This window comes from Canis aureus, chromosome X (genome assembly GCF_053574225.1).
Source record: "Canis aureus isolate CA01 chromosome X, VMU_Caureus_v.1.0, whole genome shotgun sequence".
Taxonomy (NCBI): domain Eukaryota; kingdom Metazoa; phylum Chordata; class Mammalia; order Carnivora; family Canidae; genus Canis; species Canis aureus.
Genome location: NC_135649.1, coordinates 95,349,121 through 95,370,662, shown reverse-complemented (window position 1 = coordinate 95,370,662; position 21,542 = coordinate 95,349,121).

The window sequence follows — 21,542 nt, the reverse complement described above, 5'->3', positions numbered from 1 at the left end:
TATTTCTTTTATAACAGTCGCTTTAATTACATATTTATTTATATGTTATTCTTTTATATCTTTTATACCTGACACTATGATTGATCTTAGAACCTAGCCTTGCAGGTTCTTAATAAATTATATTGTTGGTAGTAAACATGATTATTCTATTTTGTGCTAAGTAGTTTTCTTTGTAAACCTCATGTTAGGTTTTATCATCTATAGGTATTTTTGTTTGGAGGGATATACAATTACTTGCTTTGTAATGTTCCTTTGATTTCTAGATTCAAACTCTTATTTTTTACCTGAAACATAATACAGAATTATTAAACATCTCTCCAATATATATTGTGTTGGATAAACCCACAATGGATGTTTTAATTCATGTAATAAAATGCATCTTAAGTTGTAATAAAAACTCCAGGATATCAGCCTTCTAGCAGAGAAAAACAGTTAAAACTTGTACATTTTTAGATATGTTCTTGGTTATGAATTATTATTATTTTCCTTGAGTTTAAGGGCCTAAAAAAAGAGACATATTATGCCAAATACTTTTTTGAGATGTCATTTTTTAATATCCTAAATGAGAAGAGACCTGAAATTTCTCACATAGGGTGAAACACAAATTTAATTTATGTGCATTATAATCTCTCATAACTCTAGGAATGTTATGCATTTTAAGTGCCTAGAGGTGTAGTGCAACAATATCTTTAAAGTCAACATTGGTGGATATAAAAAATATTACGTGGTTTGTTAAAATTGCAGTCACTGATGCCAATGTAAGTATATTCAGTAAACTAAATGTGCTTAAAATTTGATTTTGGAAAAGAAGAGAAATAGAAGATTTAACTACATACATAAAGTCTAAATGTAGTTCAAAAATATGTCTTTTATCACTAAGTAAAAATCATGGTGAATTAGTGTTGTAATTATATATCATTACTTATTCAGCTTTCCTCCTCCAATATCCCCCAAAGAGGCAAAGGAAATGGCAAGGAAATCAATGTGCCACACTTTGCTGGCTTATGTTGGAAGCTAAACCCAAATGCAAAATAACTCTTGGTTAAGGTAAGTTAAAATCTTAAAAGAGTACTTTCTCCAGACGTGAAAATCCTCTCAAAATAATTCATATATACAATTCCATTTAATAATGTTAGAAACAACTTACATGAACTTGGAAGAGTCTTCCCTAGAGCCTTCAGAAAAGAGTTTAAGCCAGTCAACACCTTGATCTTAGCCTTCTGGAAACTTAAGCAGAAGATTCAGTCAATCCTACTAGGATGTGGGGTCGCCAAGTGCAGTAGTTAAGAAAGAATTTTTTAGGTGTTTTATGCTGCAAAAAGATGCTTTTATTATAGCATGGAGAAAGGACCACGGGCAGAAAGAGCTTGCACTTGTGATTATGAGGAGACTGATTATATACTTTTAAATTTGGGGGGCAGGGTAGAGATAATGCAAGTCTCTAAAGGGATTTCTGCATGTTAAAGAAGAGTTATAGGATCCTGGAGGTCTGGCTATTGTCAAGATAAGTTTGCTTTTAGAATACAACAAATACAGCAAAGCATTAACATAAACCATGAGTTCCTTGAGGAATGTAAAGCTCTGCATATCTCAGTGGGCTGAAAGTTATGAAAAAAATTAATTTTATCTACATTTCTCTTGTATTGTTCTCCTCATCATATACCAGACTTCTGATCTATAGAAACCATGAGATAATAAATGTGTGCTGTTTGGGGCTATTAAATTTTGTTTAAATTTGTTATAGCAGTCATGGAAAACGCATACACTCATATGAAGCCAACTCCTATCACTCCCCACATTCAATCAAGTAACCTACAGACTCAATGCAATCCCAATGAAAATTGCAATTACGTTTTCTGCATACAAAGAAAAATCCTTTCTAAAATTCATATGGGATCTCAAAGGACCCCGAGTAGCCAAAATAATCTTGAAAAAAAAAAAGAACAAAGCTAGAGTTCACATACTTCTTGATTTCAGTATTTATTACACACTTCAGTAATCAAAACAGTGTGGTATAGGCTTAAAAACAGACATATAAGCCAATAGAACAGAATGAAGAGCCCTCACATATACAGTCAAGTAATTTTTTACCAGGCTGCCAAGAATTTAAAATGAGGAAAAAGACGATCTTTGCAATAAATGGTATTGAAAAAACTCGATATCCACATAGAAACAAATAAAGTTGAACATTATGCCATATGTAAAAATTAACTCAAAATGGATCAATAATCTGAATGCAAGACCTAAAATTACAAAACCTTTATTTCTGTAAAGATCTTATTTATTCATTCATAAGACACACAGAGAGAGGCAGAGACATAAGTAGAGGGAGAAGCAGGCTCCTTCTTGGGCAGCCCAATGCGGGACTCAATCCCAGGACCCTGGGATCAAGACCTGAGCCAAAGGCAGATGCTCAACCACTTAGCTGCACAGGTACCCCAAATTATAAGACCTTTAGAAGAAAACAGGAGAAAAGCTTTATGACATTGGATCCATCAATGATTTATTGGATATGGCAACAAAAGCACAGGGAACAAAAGTAAAAATAAATTGTATTACAGTATTATATTAAAATTAGAACTTCTGTGCAGAAAAGGAAACAATCAATACAGCAAAAAGGCTACCTACAGAATAGAAAAATATCTATTATATAAATTATAATATCTGATAAAGATATAGATATAGATATCTATATCTAAATTATATATCTGATAAAAGATTAATATCCAGGATATAAAAAGAATTCCTACAACTCAACAACAAACAAACCCAAACTAACCTGCTTAAAAATTTGGCAAAAGCTCTAATAGACATTTCCTCAAAGAAGATATACAAATGTTCAATAAGCACATGAAAGATAGTCAACGTCACTAATAATTAGGAAATGCAAATCAAAATTTCCATGAGATACCATCTCACACCAATCAGAATATCTACTATCTATAATAATAATAATAATAATAATAATAATAATAATATAGATAAAGATATAGATAGATGATAGGTGATAGATGATAGATAGATGATAGATAGATAGATAGATAGATAGATAGATAGATAGATAGATAGATGATAGATGATAGAGGTGATATAGATATATTTGCTCTCCCAATAATAATAATTATTATTATTATTATATTATTATAGAGAAAAGAAGGAAGAAGGAAAACAACTGTTGGTAAGGATGTTGAATAATTTGAATTCTTGTGCACTGTAAAATGAATATATTTCCTGTTGAAAATAGTATGGAGATAGCCCTGGTAGCTCAGTGGTTTAGCGCCGCCTTCAGCCCAGGGCGTGATCCTGGAGACCCAGGATCCAGTACCACGTCGGGCTCCCTGCATGGAGCCTGCTTCTCCCTCTGCGTGTCTCTGCCTCTCTGTGTGTGTGTGTGTGTGTGTCTCTCATGCATAAATAAATAAAATCTTAAAAAAAAAGAAAAAGAAAATAGCATGGTATTTCTGCAGAAAAATTAAAAAATAGAATTACCATATGATCCAGTAATTCCGTTTCTAGGTATATACCAAAAGAATTGAAAGCAGGGTCTTTAGATATTTGTACATCAATGTTCATAGCAGTATTATTCAAAATAACTATTCACAAAACAACCCAAGTATCTATCTATCAAGAGATGGATAGGGATCCCTGGGTGGCGCAGCGGTTTGGCGCCTGCCTTTGGCCCAGGGCGCGATCCTGGAGACTCGGGATCGAATTCCACGTCAGGCTCCCGGTGCATGGAGCCTGCCTCTCCCTCTCCTCTGCCTGTGTCTCTGCCTCTCTCCCTTTCTCTCTCTGTGACTGTCATAAATAAATAAAAAATAAAAAAAAATTAAAAAAAGAGATGGATAGAAAAACAAAATATGATATATACATACAATGGTATATTATTCAGCCTTAAAAAGAGGGAAATTCTGCGATATTTCATAATATGGCTAAACCTTGAGAACGTTATGCTAAGTGAAATAAGCCAGTCACCTAAAGGCTAATACTGATTCCACTTACAGGAGCTACTTAGAGCAGTCAGTATTATAGAGACAAAGTAGAATGGCGGTTGTTTGGGACTGAGTAGGAAGAAGAATGAAGAATTATTATTCAACAGGTATAGAGTTTTAGGTTTACATGATGAGATGATTTCTACAGATAGATGGTAGTGATATACACTGTACAACATGAGCATATTTTATACCACTGAACTATACACTTAAAAATAGCTAAATAGTAAATTTTGTTATGTATATTTTACCGAAACTTTCTAAATGGAAAAAAATAATAAAGCCAAATATTGATTCTTTGAAAAGAATAACAAAAAATGATAAATTTAGGGCTAGATTGATGAATAAATGAAATATAAGGCACACATTATTAATAAAGGGGAAGCACACACTAAAGGTTGTCCTGATAAGAAAATAATATTTTATGCATAACTTGATACCAATACATTTAAAAATTAATATAAAAGAGGCCATATCTTAAAGAAACACAAATAACACAAGATGTCTTAATCTTAAAGTCAATACTCTTAAAAAATTCTCACAAAGTACACCACATACTCAAATGACTTCACAAGTAAATTCTTATATATATTTTAATATAAATATCACCAATTTTTAAAAATTTAAATTCAATTAGCCAACATATAGTACATCATTAGTTTCAGGTATAGCATTCAGTAATTCATTGGTTGTATATAGTATCCCGTGTTCATCACATCATGTGCCCTCCTTAATACCACCAATTTTCAAATAAATTCCTTAAGACAGGAAAATGAAATAATATTTTTATATTTATTTTATTATATAGGTATAGTATAGTTATCTCAAAACCTGACATAGGACACTGTAAGAAGGAAAAATCCCAATTCATGCTATTTTTTTCTCATGAATAGGTGCTAAATCATAAAAAAAAATGGTAAATCAAATACAGTGTTAGATGAAAACTAATACAGAATGATCAAGTTGGCTATACTACAGGAATCAATGTAATCCCCACTATTAAAAAATAAAATAATATTATAATTTCAAAATATATATAAATAGCAAACAAAAAATAAAAATTAGAAGAAAAATCTGTTAGGAATAGAATAGAACTTCTGTAATCTGACTATTATGTACCAACTGCCCATTAATAACCACACTAAATCCTCAATGATGCAATAAAGCAACAGATAAAGAAAAGTGGGCATAAAGAGTTAAAACATTGCTGTCCATGTATAAACATGAAGTTTCTTCTCTTGAACTCCTAGAATGAAGAAGTGAATCAAATACCTAATTATATAGTATAGGAAGTGAAAAATTCTACAGTATAGGAAGTGAAAAATTCTACACTATGAAGCATTCTGAGAAATTGAAGCACATATGTCCTAATAAAATAGCAGGTCCTTAGATTGGAAGATTTGATGTATAAAGATGCAAATTCTGAATTTCAAAACTGAGTAAAATAATGAAGAGATATCTCACTATATACATATAATACATATTATATTATACATGTTATATATTATATTAATATCTAAATATGTAGATAAAGATATAGATAGATGATAGATAGATAGATGATATAGATATATTTGCTCTCCCAATGGCTAATAAAGGACTGGCAATCAACCTCATTACTCACCAGAGAAATGAAAATTAAACCTCAGTGAGATACTACTACACATCCACCAGAATGGCTCAAAAGAAAAGAAAAGAAAATTAACAACATCAAATTCTGGTAAAGATGTAGTGCAAATGACATTCTAACACACTGTTGGATGTATAAATAGATACATACATAGAATCTCTTTAGGAATCTGCTTTCTATTAATGTTTAATATAAACATACCATTTGTTTTAGCAATTTCATTCCTACACATATACACAAAAGAAATGTATGCACATATTGACCAAAAGGTATGCACTTTAGTATTCATAGCAGCCTTACTTCTAACAGTCCCAAATTGATACCGTCCTAAATGTCTTTCAATGATAGAATGGATGAATATATAATGGAATATTCTTACATTGCAATACCAACAGGCAGTGCAAATGTCCTTTATAAACTGACAACACTTTATGAGAGATTACTAAGAATAATCCTCATACAGTGCAGGAGAAGAGATGTTTGTTTTAAGAAAGGAAGATACCTGGATAGTGAATAATTTTATAAATTAGTATGATTTTTTAATAAATATTTTTGTACTTTAAAAAAATGTACTTTTGTATTTTTAACTTTCTTTCTTTCTCTTTCTCTTTCTTTCTTTCTTTCTTTCTTTCTTTCTTTCTTTCTTTCTTTCTTTCTTTCCTTTCTTTCTTTCTTTCTTTCTTTCTCTTTCTTTCTTTCTTTTCTTTCTTTTTAATAAATTTATTTTTTATTGGTGTTCAATTTCTTCTTTCTTTCTCTTTCTCTTTCTTTCTTTCTTTCTTTCTTTCTTTCTCTTTCTTTCTTTCTTTCTTTCTCTTTCTTTCTTCTTTCTTTCTTTCTTTCTTTCTTTCTTTCTTTCTTTCTTTTCTTTCTTTTTAATAAATTTATTTTTTATTGGTGTTCAATTTGCCAGCATATAGAATAACACCCAGTGCTCTTCCCATCAAGTGCCCCCCTTAGTGCCTGTCACCCAGTCCCCCCCACCCCCCGCCCACCTCCCCTTCCACCACCCCTAGTTCGTTTCCCAGAGTTAGGAGTCTCTCAGGTTCTGTTTCCCTTTCTGATATTTCCCACTCATTTTTTTCTCCTTTCCCCTTTATTCCCTTTCACTATTTTTTATATTCCCAAAATGAATGAGACCATAACATGTTTGTCCTTCTCCGATTGACTTATTTCACTCAGCATAATAACCCTCCAGTTCCATCCACGTCGAAGCAAATGGTGGGTATTTGTTGTTTCTAATGGCTAAGGAATATTCCATTGTATACATAGACCACATCTTCTTTATCCATTCATCTTTCGATGGACACCGAGGCTCCTTCCACAGTTTGGTTATTGTGGACATTGCTGCTAGAAACATCGGGGTGCAGGTGTCCAGGCGTTTCACCGCATCTGTATCTTTAGGGTAAATCCCCAGCAGTGCAATTGCTGGGTCGTAGGGCAGATCTATTTTTAACTCTTTGAGGAACCTCCACACAGTTTTCCAGAGTGGCTGCACCAGCAAATCTTTTTTTTTTTTAATAAAGATTTTATTTATTTATTCATTTTTAATATGTTATTTATTTATTTATGAGAGACACAGAGAAAGAGGCAGAGGCATAAGCAGAGAGAGAAGTAGGCTCCCTGCAGGGAGCCCCCAAGATGTGGGACTCCCCCCAGGGACCGGGATCACGCCTTCAGCCAAAGGCAGATGCTCAACCGCTGAGCCACCGAGGCATCCCAGAACATGCAAATCCAAAAAGTTATCATATATTACTTATGATGGTTAGTTTTATGTGTGAACTTGCTTAAACTATAGTGCATAGTTCTAACACTAATCTAGATATTGCTGTGAGGATATTTTGTAGATGTGGTGATGATGTGTGATCTACAATCAGTAGATTTTAAGTAAAGGAGATTATTGTCAATATTGTAAGTGAGCCTCATCCAATCACTGGAAATACTGTGAAAGCAAAACCAAAGTTTCCCTAAAGAAAAATTCTGCCTCAAACAGCAGCATCAACTTCTGCTTGAGTTTCCAGCCTACAGGCTTGCCCTAAGCTTTTCAGATTTGCTAGCCTGCACAAATAGCCAGCCAATTCCCTGAAATTGATCTATCTACATCTGTATCACTATCAAGATATATATATATATATATAACATGTTTATCTACATCTATCTCCTACTGGTTCTGTTTGTTTCTATTTCTCTGGAGAACCATGACTGATACAGATTTTGGTACCAAGAGTGGTTCTAAAGGAACATAACCTTCAGAATGAGTGTGAGAAATTGATTTTGGGGTTTCTGAAATTAGTTCTGTAATCTGATTAGATTTAAAGCAGTAATGACTCTACTTCCAGTGTAAAGATGGCACTAAAAGTCCATGGTATAAGGAGGCAATAGATATATGTAAAATATCACTTTTGGATATTTAAAATCAAATACCTACAAAAAGGCAAGTTTCTAGGTTACCAAAAACTTGATACCTTAGAACTTTTGTCAAACTCACAAGTATAATGAGACTGGCTGCTCAGTCCTAACTGTACTGAAGACAGTGGCAAAAGACAAGGATGATGCAGAGCTTCAAATCCTCAGCTCAAGCACCTTGTAAATGGAGGAGAATGTCTATACCAGTCAGCTAAGCTGCATCTTAATCCATTCAGGCTGTTATTTTAAAAATACCATAGATTGGCTTAAACAATTAGACATTTATTCTCAGAGTTCTTGACGCTGTAATGTCCAAGATCGAGCTCCAGCATGGTTTGACTTCTGATAAGGGCTCTCTTCTTGGATTATAGACAGCCACCTTCATGCTATGTGCTCACATGGTCTTTCCTTGATGCATGTGCATTGAGATAGAAACAGATCTCTCTCTCTTCTTTTTCTTACAAGATCACCAATCCTTTTGGTTTAAAATCTCACCCTTATGAACTTGTTTACTCTTAATTGCCTCCTAAAAGACCTATCTCCAAATATTGGGGCTTCAACATATGAGTTTGGAGAAGGACACACAATTTAGTCCATACCAGTTATTATGTCTGTCCTGAAAGAAACCTTTATCTCCTATAGCCACAGGGCTGACAAGGCTGAAAACCAAACATAGAACCTCATTATGTAAGGGGTTAAATTCATCACAAATTTAATAATTAAGGTATCTTCTGTCAAAGTGAAGTCATATGTTAGGAAAGAACCAGATCATAAATACTGGAATGGATACATATAAGTAGATCTCAAATCAAGCGAGAGACATCAAATCCCTGATTTCTGTTAAACCTAATTTTCCAGTAAAGGCTGTCTTTCTACCCCCATCTGATAAGCTTAACTCTGCTTTACCTGAGGAGCCATAAAGTACTTCCACAAGGAGGTAACTGCCTTGCAAAATACTATTGATTCTCCTCTGGACCCACTCTACTGTCTTTGCTTCTAGACCTGAAACTTCAACTTCCAGCAAGACTTAAAAGATGAGGGGGAAATAAAGTTTGACCCATGAGAAAGTGTGATCCACAAGAACTGGATGATTTTTCCCCCAATTTATATAGATAGAGACATTGAAAATATATGTGAGAATGGAGATTAAGAGTGTGGGCTAAGGGTTGAAAAAAAAAAAAGTTTGGTTAGGCCAAACTCAAACTTAATGGTCTCACTAAAGAGAGACTTTGAATTCAGCCTTATAGCTTGAAGGGTTAGAAAGGGATCTTTTTTTAAGATTTTATTTATTTATTCATGAGAGACACAGAGAGAGAGAGAGGGGCAGAGACATAGGCAGAGGGAGAAGCAGGCTCCATGCAAGGAGCCTGATGTGGAACTCGATCCTGGGTCTCCAGGATCATGCCCTGGGCTGAAGGCAGGTGCTAAACCACTGAGCCACCCAGGGATCCCTAGAAAGGGATCTAACAGTTTATTTTGTTGGTTGGCTGAAATATGGACCAAAAGGTGCCTTTAAACATGAATTTCAGTGCCACAATTGCACTGGTATACTGTAGATAGAGGTATTTAAGTGCTTAGAGAGATTGGGATATTGGCCTGGTTTTATTATGTAAGAAATGCTCACCCACCTGGGTAGGGTCCAGAGAACACACATTTCACCACAACTATGAGAAATAAATTTGTGAGAAGAACCACGGCATTCTTGAAGAGCTCTGTAGTCACTCTTAACTATAGGTCAGAAATTACAGCAGAAACTGATGCCAATTAACTGAGATTTTTACATGCAGTAGTGGTAATTGTATCTCAAAACAGAAGGTACCAAGTGGTAGTAGCATTTATTCACCAAAGATAGGTGCACATGGTTACCATAATGGAAATCAGAGTCAAAGCAGTAATCAGAATAGTTTAACTCACAAAGACCTATGGCTTTGGCTAGTTAATTTGGGATCCCCAGAAGAGAAATAGATGGGCAGTCTACAGAATTCCTATTTGACCAGTATATATGGAAAAGTTCAAGATGGAATTAACAGAAGTCTAACTTGAATAACAAAAACAGAGAATCATGACCCCTCAGTCAATTCCCAGAGCTGAGCCAGTTTACAGACCTAGAGCTATTTGAATTAAGGGGAGGTTGGGTATCCTTGTAGAAGGATTCTGCTACACAGTTTATACCTTTAATCTCCTAGCCTTCCCTAAGGGACATACAGAGTATGTATATATATATATTAGCAATTACTGGACACTGGCACTGAATTGATGCTAATTCCAAGAGAGCTGAAACATCACTATGGTCTACTAGTCAGAGTAGGGGCTTATGAAGCAAAGTGATCAATGGAGTTTTAGGTCATGACCATTTCACAGTGGGTCTAATGAGTCCCTAAACATACCCTGTGGTTATTTGCACCCTTCAGGAATGCATAATTGGAAGAGACATGCTCAACAACTGACATAATTTGAATACTAGTTCCCTCACCTATGGAGTGAGGGACTCAATAGCAAGAAAGGCCAAGTGGAACCACTAGAACTGTTTCTACTAAGGAAAATAGTAAACCCAAGCAATATCTTATTCCTGGAGAGATGGAAAAATTAGTGCCACCAACAAGGAGTAGAAGAAAACAAGGATTTTTTTCATGATTTTCATCTCATGCCCATTAAATCTGCCTGTTTGGCCTATGTAGAAAACAGATGGATCTTGAAAAACAGCAGTGGATTATTATAAACATAACCAGGTAATGACTGCAATCACAACTACTGTTCCAGATGTGGTTTTGTTACCTGAGCAAATTAATATATCCCTAGAATCTGGTATATAGCAATTAATTTGGGAAATGCATTTTTCTCTAAACCTGTCATTGGTCAAGACTACCAGAAACAGGTTGTTTTTATCTGGCAAGCCAACAATAAATCTTCAGTCTCCTAACTCAGAAGTATATCAAGTACCCAGACCTATGTCATAATTTAGTTCACAGTGACCTTACTCACTTTTCCCTTCCACAAGACATCATCACACTAGTCTATTAAGTTAATGGCATGCTGCTTATTGGACCTAGTGAATAAGTAGTAGCAACAACTCTGACCAAACTCTTCCAAATGCTAGGGAATAAATCCAGCAAAAATTTAGGTACCTTCCACTCCAGTGAAATTTCTAGGTGTCTCGTGGTATGTGGCATATTGAGATACCCTTCTAAGGTGGAGTATAAAGTATTGCATCTGATCCTGCTTATGATTTAAAAAAAAGCCAAATGCCTAAGAGATCTTTGGATTTTGGATGTAATGTTTTCTTCATTTGGTTGTGCTACACCATCCCATTTACTGAGTGGCCCAACAGGGTGCTAGGTTTGAATGGAGTTTGTTTTGAGAAGATAAAAAGCATCTGCAACAGCTCCAGGCTGCCTGTAAACTGGTCTATCATGTGGGCCATATTATTCAGCAGATCCAATGATACTTCAAGTTTCAATGGAAGATGGAGAAACTGCTTGCAACCATTGGTAGGCCCCCATAGATGATCCCAGTGCAAATCCTTATGAATTTGGAGTAAAGCTCTGCCATCCTCCTCAGGTAACTACTCTTCTTTTAAGAAGCAGCTTTTGGCTCACACTAGGGCTTGTAGAGACCAATTTGACCATGGGTCACCAAATTCCCATAGAACCTGAGCTGCCCATCATGAACTGGGTGTTACCAGACCCATTAAACCACAAAGTTGGGGATGCACAACAGTATGGATTATTGAATGTAAGTGGTATAGTAAACACTGGGCCTGAGAATGTCCTGAAGGCACACATAAATTACATGAAATGGCCCGGATACCCATGGTTCCCACTTCTTCTTTTTTTTTTTAATTTTTTTTAATTTTTATTTATTTATGATAGTCACAGAGAGAGAGAGAGGCAGAGAAACAGGCAGAGGGAGAAGCAGGCTCCATGCACCGGGAGCCCGACGTGGGATTCGATCCCGGGTCTCCAGGATCGCGCCCTGGGCCAAAGGCAGGCGCCAAACCGCTGCGCCACCCAGGGAATCCTGGTTCCCACTTCTTCTGAACTGTCTTCTCTCTCCCTGCATCTGTGTGCTCATGGGGAGTCCATTACTATCAGTTGGCTGATGAAGAGAAAACTCATGCCTGGTTTACAGATGGTTCTGTGTAATATACAGGCACAACCCCAAAGAGGACAGCTACAGCACTAAGGCCCTTTTCTGGAAACGTGCTAAAGGACAGTGGTATACAGAAATCCTTCCAGCCAGTGGGCAAACTTCAAGCAGTATATCTGGTGGTTAGTTTTTTGTTTTTTTTTTTTTTTTTGGAAAGAAAATTGGCCACAAGTGTGATTTGTATACCTCTTCATGGGCTGTGGCTAGTGGTTTGTCTGGATGGCAAGGGACTTGGAAGGAGCCTGATTTAAAAATTGTGACAAGAAAATTTGGGCAAAAAGTATGTGGATAGATTTTTCTCAATGCATGTAAAATGTGAAATTATGTATATCCTATGTGAGTGCTCACCAAAGAGGGACCTTAGCAAAGAAAGGTTTTAATAATCAAGTGGGTAGGGTGGCCTCTTCTATGGGTACTGGTCAGCCTCTTTCCCCAACCACTCCAATCATAGCCCAATGGGCTCATGAACAAAGTGGTCATGGTGGCAGGAATGGAGGTTATGCATGGGCTTATAAAAAGGATTTCCACTCACCAAGGCTAACTTGGCCATAGCCACTGCTGAATGTCCAATATACCAGAAGCTGCAACCAATACTATGGCACCCAATATGGCACCAGTCCACAGGGTCATCAAACAGCTATATGGTATTAGGTTGGTTACAATGGATGACTTACAAAGAGGCAGCCCTTTGTTCTTACTGGAATAGACACATACTGGATGTTGATTTGTTTTTCTTCCACATAATGCTTCTGCCAGAACTACCATCTGTGAATATATAATACGCCTTATCCATCATCATGGTATCTCACACAGCAATGCTTTTGATCAAGGAACCCATTTCACAGCAAATGAAGTACCATAATGGGGCCCATGCTCAAATAATTCGCTGGTTTTACCATGTTCCAAATAATCTTTTTAAAAAAGATTTTATTTATTTAATCATGAGAGACACACACAGAGAGAGAGGCAGAGACATAGGCAGAGACAGAAGCAGTCTCCATGCAAGAAGCCTGATGTGGGACTGGATCCCGGGACTCTGGGATCACACCCTGGGCTGAAGGCACACACTCAACCACCGAGCCACCCAGGAGTCCCTGTTCCAAGCAATCTTAAAGCAGCTGGCTTGATTGAATGTTAGAATGCCCTTTTAAAACTTAGCTACAAGATGGGACATCTGGGTGGCTCAGCAGTTGAGAGTCTGCCTTCAACTCAGGGCATGATCCTGGGGATCGAGTCCCACATCAGGCTCCCTGCAGAGAGCCTGCTTCTTCCTCTATGTCTCTGCCTTTCTCTGTGTCTCTCATGAATAAATAAATAAAACTTTTTTAAAAAAAAATCTTAGCTACAAGATCAGATAGATGGCAATTCCTTACAGGACTGAGGTGATCTTCTCCAGAAGTCTGTGTATGCTCTAAATCCGTATCCACTATATAGTACTGTTTCTTTGATTGCCGGGATTCATGGACCCAGGAATCAAGCAGTGAAAACAAGAACACCACCATTCACTAGTGTTTTTAGTGTTTCATTAGCAAAAAAATGTTGCTTTCTGTCCTTGGGATCTTATGCTTTGTTGGTCTAGAGGTCTTAATTCCAAAGGGAGGACTACCTAAACCAGGAGACACACGAGTGATTTCACTGAAGTGGAAGTTAAGACTGCTACCTAACCAATTTGGACTCTTCATGTCTCTGATTTGATGGGCTAAAAAAATAGTTACTATACTGGATGGTTTAATTTATTCAGATGGGTAAGAGGAATTGATTTGCTTCCACAGGGTAAAAGTAAAGAAGAATATGTCTGAAATATAGGTGATCCCTTAGGGTATCTCTTAGTCCTACCATGCCTGTGATTATAATCAATAGAAAACTACAACAACCCAAATCAGGAAAGACTAGTAATGAACCAGACACATCATGAATGAAGGTTTGAGGCACTCCATTAGGCAAAGAACCATTACCCGCTGTGGGACTTGCTGAGGACAAAGGAAATATAGAATGGGTAGTGAAAGAAAGTAGTTATAAATACTAGCTATGATCATGTGACTCTTTAAGAAAATGAAGACTGTAACTGTAATGAGCATTTCTTCCTTATTTTGTTGTAAATATGTCTGTATTCATACATTATATATATAAAATATTTTATTATCTTCCCTTTCTTTTTTAACTTTTACTTATTTATGATAGTCACACACAGAGAGAGAGAGGGGCAGAGAGAGAAGCAGGCTCCATGCACCAGGAGCCCGATGTGGGATTCGATCCCAGGTCTCCAGGACCGCGCCCTGGGCCAAAGGCAGGCGCCAAACCGCTGCGCCACCCAGGGATCCCTTATCTTCCCTTTCTTAACTATTTATCTATCATGTATTCACAATAGTTAACATGAGAGAATTTAAGTTACAAAATAACATGGAGAAGAACAAACATCTCCTAAGGATTACACACACCCTTCTGGGGAAAGGGTTATTCATTCTTGTTTGGACACAAGACCGTTGTCTCATGTTAGATGGAATTATGGCATTGTTGTTGTGTTATGGATTAAATATAGTTAAGAAGATGTATATGGGTGCCAAGTTGACAAGGGATAGACTGTGATGGTTGGTTTTATCTATCAATCTGTCTAGGCTATAGTCAAACACTAATGAATTGTGTTGCTGTGAAGGTATTTTGCAGTTGTGGTTAACATCTATAATCAATTGACTTTAAGCAAAAGAGATGGTTCTTATAATGTGGGATGGTGTCAGTCTATTAGTTGGAAGTCCTTAAAAGTAACTTTTCTTTAGGGAAGAAAAAAATTCTGCCTCAAAACTACAGCATCAACTCCTGCCTGAGAGCTTCCAGTCTGCTAGCCTGCCCTACAGATTTCAGGGTTGCTAATCCACACAATTAGGTATTTCAATGTATTGACCTCTCTCTCTCTCTCTCTCTCTCCTTCTCTCTCTCTCTCTCTCTCTCCATACACACACACACATACACACACATACACACACTCACACACAGTTCTGTTTCTGTGGAGAACTCTAACACACTAGTCCTGAATGTTTTTTATATTACTATGTCAGGCACCTATTAATCTAGGGTGCTGCATAGAATTTTTTATTGGCTCCTGCCAATTAACCTAACATTCAAAGGCAAATGAAAATACTCACAAAGCTTGAAGTTCATGGAGGACTGTATTTCCCCTTAAACAAATCATTCCTATTTCATGTTATTCTTGTCTCAAAAGGTAAAAAGAGTGGAACATTTTTAGATAAATGATTCTTATTACTTGAAATTCATGGATAGAGCTCTTACATTGTGAACTCTGTTAATTTTAGTGCTTTCGGAGCAAGCATAATATAGACATGGATATAACAACATTTTTGGACTGACATCTCAGAAGACAGTACATATTTTAAAGTGAAATGTAGAAGATATTATCAGTAGAGTGTCAAAGTTGAAGAAGAAAAAATATTGCCATTCAACTTACTGTGTTTATAGTTATATCATATTTTTCTTTTTCATGTAATTATTTTATAACCTTCAAACTCTAATCACACTTCTGCCTCCCGATACACTTAGCTAAAATTTAAGTATTAAATAATATAAAATAAATATACACATAGAAAAATCATTCCTCATCCTCATTAAAGCCTCCTAGTCCCAAATCCCAGATATAATAACAATCAATTGCTTTATAAAAACCCTTAAATGCTTAATTTGAAGGCTGCAACAGTAGCAAAAACAACTTTGAAAAATGAAAAAGAAAATCAGTTATGATCCCACAAGCTAAACACAATTTTCATTTTTGCATATAAGCTTTAAATTTTTATGTACATAGATATTTTTCTTAACTTCAGTCATTTATATGTGATGTATATATTTTTAATACATATGTGTATATAATATAAATATATAATATCTTATGCATCTACATAATCCTTAATTGTCATATTAAATGCTGCATAGAAACAAGATTAAGCAGGGGTTGAGAGTATAGGTCACACTCAAGAAAGGAAAAGAGTTACCCCACACAAAATTCTTTCCCTGGATCTTTTGGCCAAAATCTATAATGTTCATTGGACATAATGTGAAAAACCAAATGCCTGTTTTTTTAAAAGATTTTATTTATTCGTGAGAGACACAGAGAGAGACAGAGGCAGAGACACAGGCAGAGGGAGAAGCAGGCTCCATGCAGGAGCTTGATGTGGGACTTGATCCCAGGTCTCCAAGATCACACTCTGGGCTGAAGGCGGCACTAAACCACTGAGCCACCTGGGCTGTCCAAACCAAATGTCTATTAATGGTTGTTTCCAATTTAATGCAGTTTAGATCATGATGTATCATAGGCAATAATAGCTTATGGTTATTATTATCAGAAACCTAAATCTTAGAAACAACAACAAAAAAAACCTGAGGTAGTTTTTTTGTTTTTTTGTTTTCTAAGGAGTGCTAATCTTGTTTCCTAAAGAGTCCAGTGCTAATCTTGTTTTCTAAGGAGACATCAATGATTTAGGCTTTTTCTATATTTCTTCCTTTTACCCGTTTTCACGTGGCATCCATACTCAAGATCATATGTGGCTACAAGAAACCCCGCCTCCATGTCTAATGCCAGACAAAAGGCCATCAACTGTTTCTTGAGAGATTTCCATATTTCCATATTTATAACTTGTGTGTTATGCATTTCATAGTCAAATATAATTAAATTAAGTAATCACAGCTCTAGTAACACATGTATATGAAAATCTTATTTGGATATATGTGTGTGTATATTTATAAATACATATACATAAATACGCATATATGTAAATATAATTTAACTAAAAAATAATTATTGATTAAATAGCACACTTATTTGAAAATATATAATTGAAGGGGAGGACTGAAGGAAGTTGACAAGAAAGTAGAAGCTGTCAGATTACTCTAGAAAGCCAATTATACCATTCAGTATGAGCCTTTGATGATAGTAGCCCTGTGCATCCCAGTAGATTGAAGATAATGCCTACTCTTGGAACATCAGAAGTGATGCTGACTCCCTTAGCTTTGTAGGTAAGGTGAAGATGCCTGATAACAGATTTTTTAAAGCTGCTGTGTTCCATGAGAAGCATTTGTATTACAGTTGATATTATATTGTAAGGACAATTAAACGGGGGCTATTTGGGATGATCTTAAAGTAATTAAGACCAACAAAAAAATATCCAGCTAAAAACCCTTAAACCCAGCAATTGCACTACTGAGTATTTACCCCAAACATAGATGTAGTGAAACAAAGGGGTAACTACAACCCAATATTCATAGCAGCAATGTCTACAATGCCAAAATGTGGAAGGAGCCAAGATGTCTTTCTACAGGTGAATGGATAAAGAAGATGCAGTGTATGTGTGTATGTGTGTGTGTGTGTGTGTGTGTAATGGAATATTACTCAGCCATCAGAAAGGATGAACACCCACCACTTACATCAATGTGGATGGAACTGTAGTGTATTATATTAAGTGAAATAAGTTGATTGGAGAAAGACAATTATCATATGGTTTCACTCATGTGTGGAATGTAAGAAATAGTACAGAAGACCATAGGGAAGGGAGGGAAAACTGAATAGAAAGAAATCAGAGAGGGAAACTAACTATGAGAGACTCTTAACTCTGGGAAACAAATTGAAGGTTTGCTATAGGGGAAGTAGGTTGGAAGATGGGGTAACTGGGTGATTAGCCTTAAGGAGGACACATGATATGATGATATGATGAACACTGGTTGTTATATGCAACTGATAAATTATTTAAAAATACATCTGAAAATAATGATGTACTATATGTTGGCTAATTGAATTTAAATTTAAAAATCCAGCTATTAATCTATTATAATACTCCAGATATAGGCAAATATAATTCAGAACAAAGACCATGGCAAGGAAAAATAGAAAAAAAAAAGGATACATAATTAAGAAGAATTTCAATGAAGGAATTTTTAACTTTTAATAGCTTGCATATAGAGAAGGAACACATTAAATACATTAAAAAATGACTTCAGGATATCTAGCTTTGATTGCCTGAAAAAAAGTCACACTCTTGAGCAAAAATATTTGTATTTATATTTGCAATTTTCTTCAGAAAGTTCTCTCTTGACTCCTAACTCTGGGAAACGAACAAGGGGTGGTAGAAAGGGAGGTGGGCGGGGGGTGGGGGTGACTGGGTGACGGGCACTGAGGGGGGCACTTGATGGGATGAGCACTGGGTGTTATTCTATATGTTGGCAAATTGAACACCAATAAAAAATAAAATTTATATAAAAAAGAAAGTTCTCTTAAATGTAAAGGATTAATAGGCATTAATTGAATAAGTGGCCTACAGATTATACATTTAATTCATTTTATATTTAAAGTAATGTTCAAACCTTTATTAAAAATCAATGAATCTCTGCTCGTTTTTATTGCTTTCAGCTTTCTCTAGATGTTTACACATGCCTTGCCAACTATTTTATTCTTTGTTGTTAAAATAAGACAACCACAATTGGAAATCTCAAAACACCAGGCAAGTAGGTTTTAAGACATTCAGATTTTCTATATTAAGGCCATTGTTCCTAGTTTCTTTACCAAAAATAGCATCATGGTGAATAATTTCAAACCACTAATTGATGATTTTCCCTGTTTGTACAAGAATGTTTTCTACAGTAAGTGAATTCCTCTAAAAGCCCATAGGAGAAGCAATCCTGCTTTGACACTTTCATTTTACTCCATAAGATGAGTGATTTGTGAGTGAATTGAAAGAATTCTACAAAACCATTTTTAAAACTGTTGTGTAAAAATGTCTCATTGTGTAGATCATCACATACCTTCCAACAGTTATTGGATACTAGGGAGATGGGAGAGAAAGCTATTTTATTATTATTTCAGTCTCTTTTAAGTTAAAAACATGGTTGGTTACTTCGCAATTAATAATTAGTTTTTGACAAAAAAAAACCCTCATCCTTAAAAACTACAAGAAATTCCAAATTTATCTAAAAATTTCTGCTTTTTATTTAAAATTTTTATAGATTTTGATTTTTCAAAAAATGAAATTTTCTCTCTTGAAGTGACCATTTTTAAGTTGTAACCACTAATAGTGCTTTATGTAATGCCTTCCTTATACAAATAAGGTTATCAGAAATTGACTAGATGGAAATTTCCCGGGCCATGTAAAAAAAGTTATTAATACTCATCTTAAAGAAACAAGGACTATTTAATAAAATGAGAATAGCAAGAACCCTGAAAGGACAGGAGTAACCACACATGAACTATACAGTTACGTAATTGAAATATGCAGACTTAAAAAAAAACAAATAGAATTCCATTTAAACAATGCATTTTTATATTATACTATTTGCTTTCAAAATCTGTATATTTTCTCTTTAACCCATAAGATACTCTGGTGACTATTCATTATTCCCCAGTAGAGAAAAATTGTTTTCAGAGGATCATGTCCTTTTTTTTGGATTCTTTGCTTTTGACATTTGATTTTTTTATGGTTTGAGAATATGGCCTATAAAAATTTGTTTCGGAGAATATATTCATTTTTTGTTTGCAGCCAAGCTTGAAATTGATATTTTTAAGCTTTATACAAATGAATTAATATATACTCTCTTATATAGGGAAAAACTTAGCTTCTAATAGAGGATAATCCCTTCCCCTCACTCTCTCTACTCATGAAATTATTGTATTGCTTAAATCCCAAGCAACCATACTTTACTTTTTTGGCTTAAACAAACATATTAAAACATTTTACTAGGATGTTTCTGGAATTTGGGTATTGTCTAGGAGTTTTTGCTTTACATATTTTATTGCTATTTTTGTTTGGTACATAAAAATTGCGGCAGTTTTATATTCTTTGTTGATCATTAATTGTGTTATTATAAAAACCTGTATAAGCTTTATATTTCTATTGTAACAAATTACTACAACTCGGTGGCTTAAAATGATGCACATTTATTATCTTACAGTTCTGTAGATTATAAATTCCACATGGGTTTCATTGGATTTAAATCAACTGCATTCCTTCCTGAAGGCTTTAAGGGAAAATCAGTGTCTTTGACACTTTCAGATTCCAGTGGCCACCCACATTACTTGATTCCTGGCCCCCTTCCTTTATCTTCAAAGTCAGTAATGTTATAACTCTGATCCTTTTTGTAGTCACTTCTCCCTCTGACCACATAGAGAACAGGTTCTCTGCTCTTAAGGATTTATGTGATTAGGTTGGGTCATCCCAGATAATCCAAAATAATCTCCCCTTTTCCAGATCCTTAACCTCAGTTGTGTTTTCAAGGTCTCTCTTTTAGTTTAAGTTAACATATTCACAAATTACAGGGACTGGAGCATCCACATCTTGGGGGTGGTGGAATACTGTCTCTTTTGTCATAATTAATGATTTTAGCTCTGATATTGAATGCTGCCTTTTATGATATGAATATTGCCTCTTCTGATTGATTTTTATTCATATTTGTCTGGTGAATTGTTTCTCATTCTTTTTTCAACATATCTGTGTTATCTTTCAAAAGTGATGTTTGAGGGTTAATATTTGCCCAAATATTTATCACTTTAATTTCTGGCATGTAGGAAGAATTAGTCTATTCTAATTTATTATGATGACTGATATAATTGATTTTCTTTCTTTCATCTTATTTTAGGTAAACTATCTAATACTTTTTAAATTTTATTAGTACAACAGAAGGGCAGTCAACTCTTTAAGTGTCCTGACTAGTATCAATTTAGTTTGTTAGGACAAATAGCTTTGGAGGCTGCCTGTATTTCCATGATGAAGTAGCTTCTTCAAGGATTGCATGTAGCAATTTACACTGCCTCCAGGTCCTATAAGCTGTAACTTTGGGTCACTGGAAAAGCTGGGAAGCTGTACTTTTGACCCCAGGCTCTAAAGGAGAAATAGGAATTATTACAAACAATGAACTTTAAGACCTATTCTCTTTTGTAGAAAACTTTCCACAGGGGAACTGAGTGGGAAAAATTAGAGAGGGAGACAAACCATGAGGCCCTCCTAGCTCTGGGAAACAAACAAATGGTTGCAGAAAGGAAGGTGAGTGGAGGGATGGGGTAACTGTGTGACAGGCAATGAGGAGGACACTTGATGGGATGAGCACTGGGTGTTATACTATATGTTAGCAAATTGGATTTAAATTAAAAAAAAAACTCAAAAAAAAAAACCCTCCGTAAATACATCTAAAATTTCCAACAAGTATTACCATGAAGCACATTTTAGTTAAAATCTTCCAGCCAAGAAGCTGAGTGGAAGAACAGATGAAGAAGAACACATATTCAAAAAATATTTTTTAATTAAAAAATGAGAAAAATAACATGTATTCAAATTACCATATCCTCAAATTTCCTTTCTGCATCCAGTCTTTGGCCAACCAAA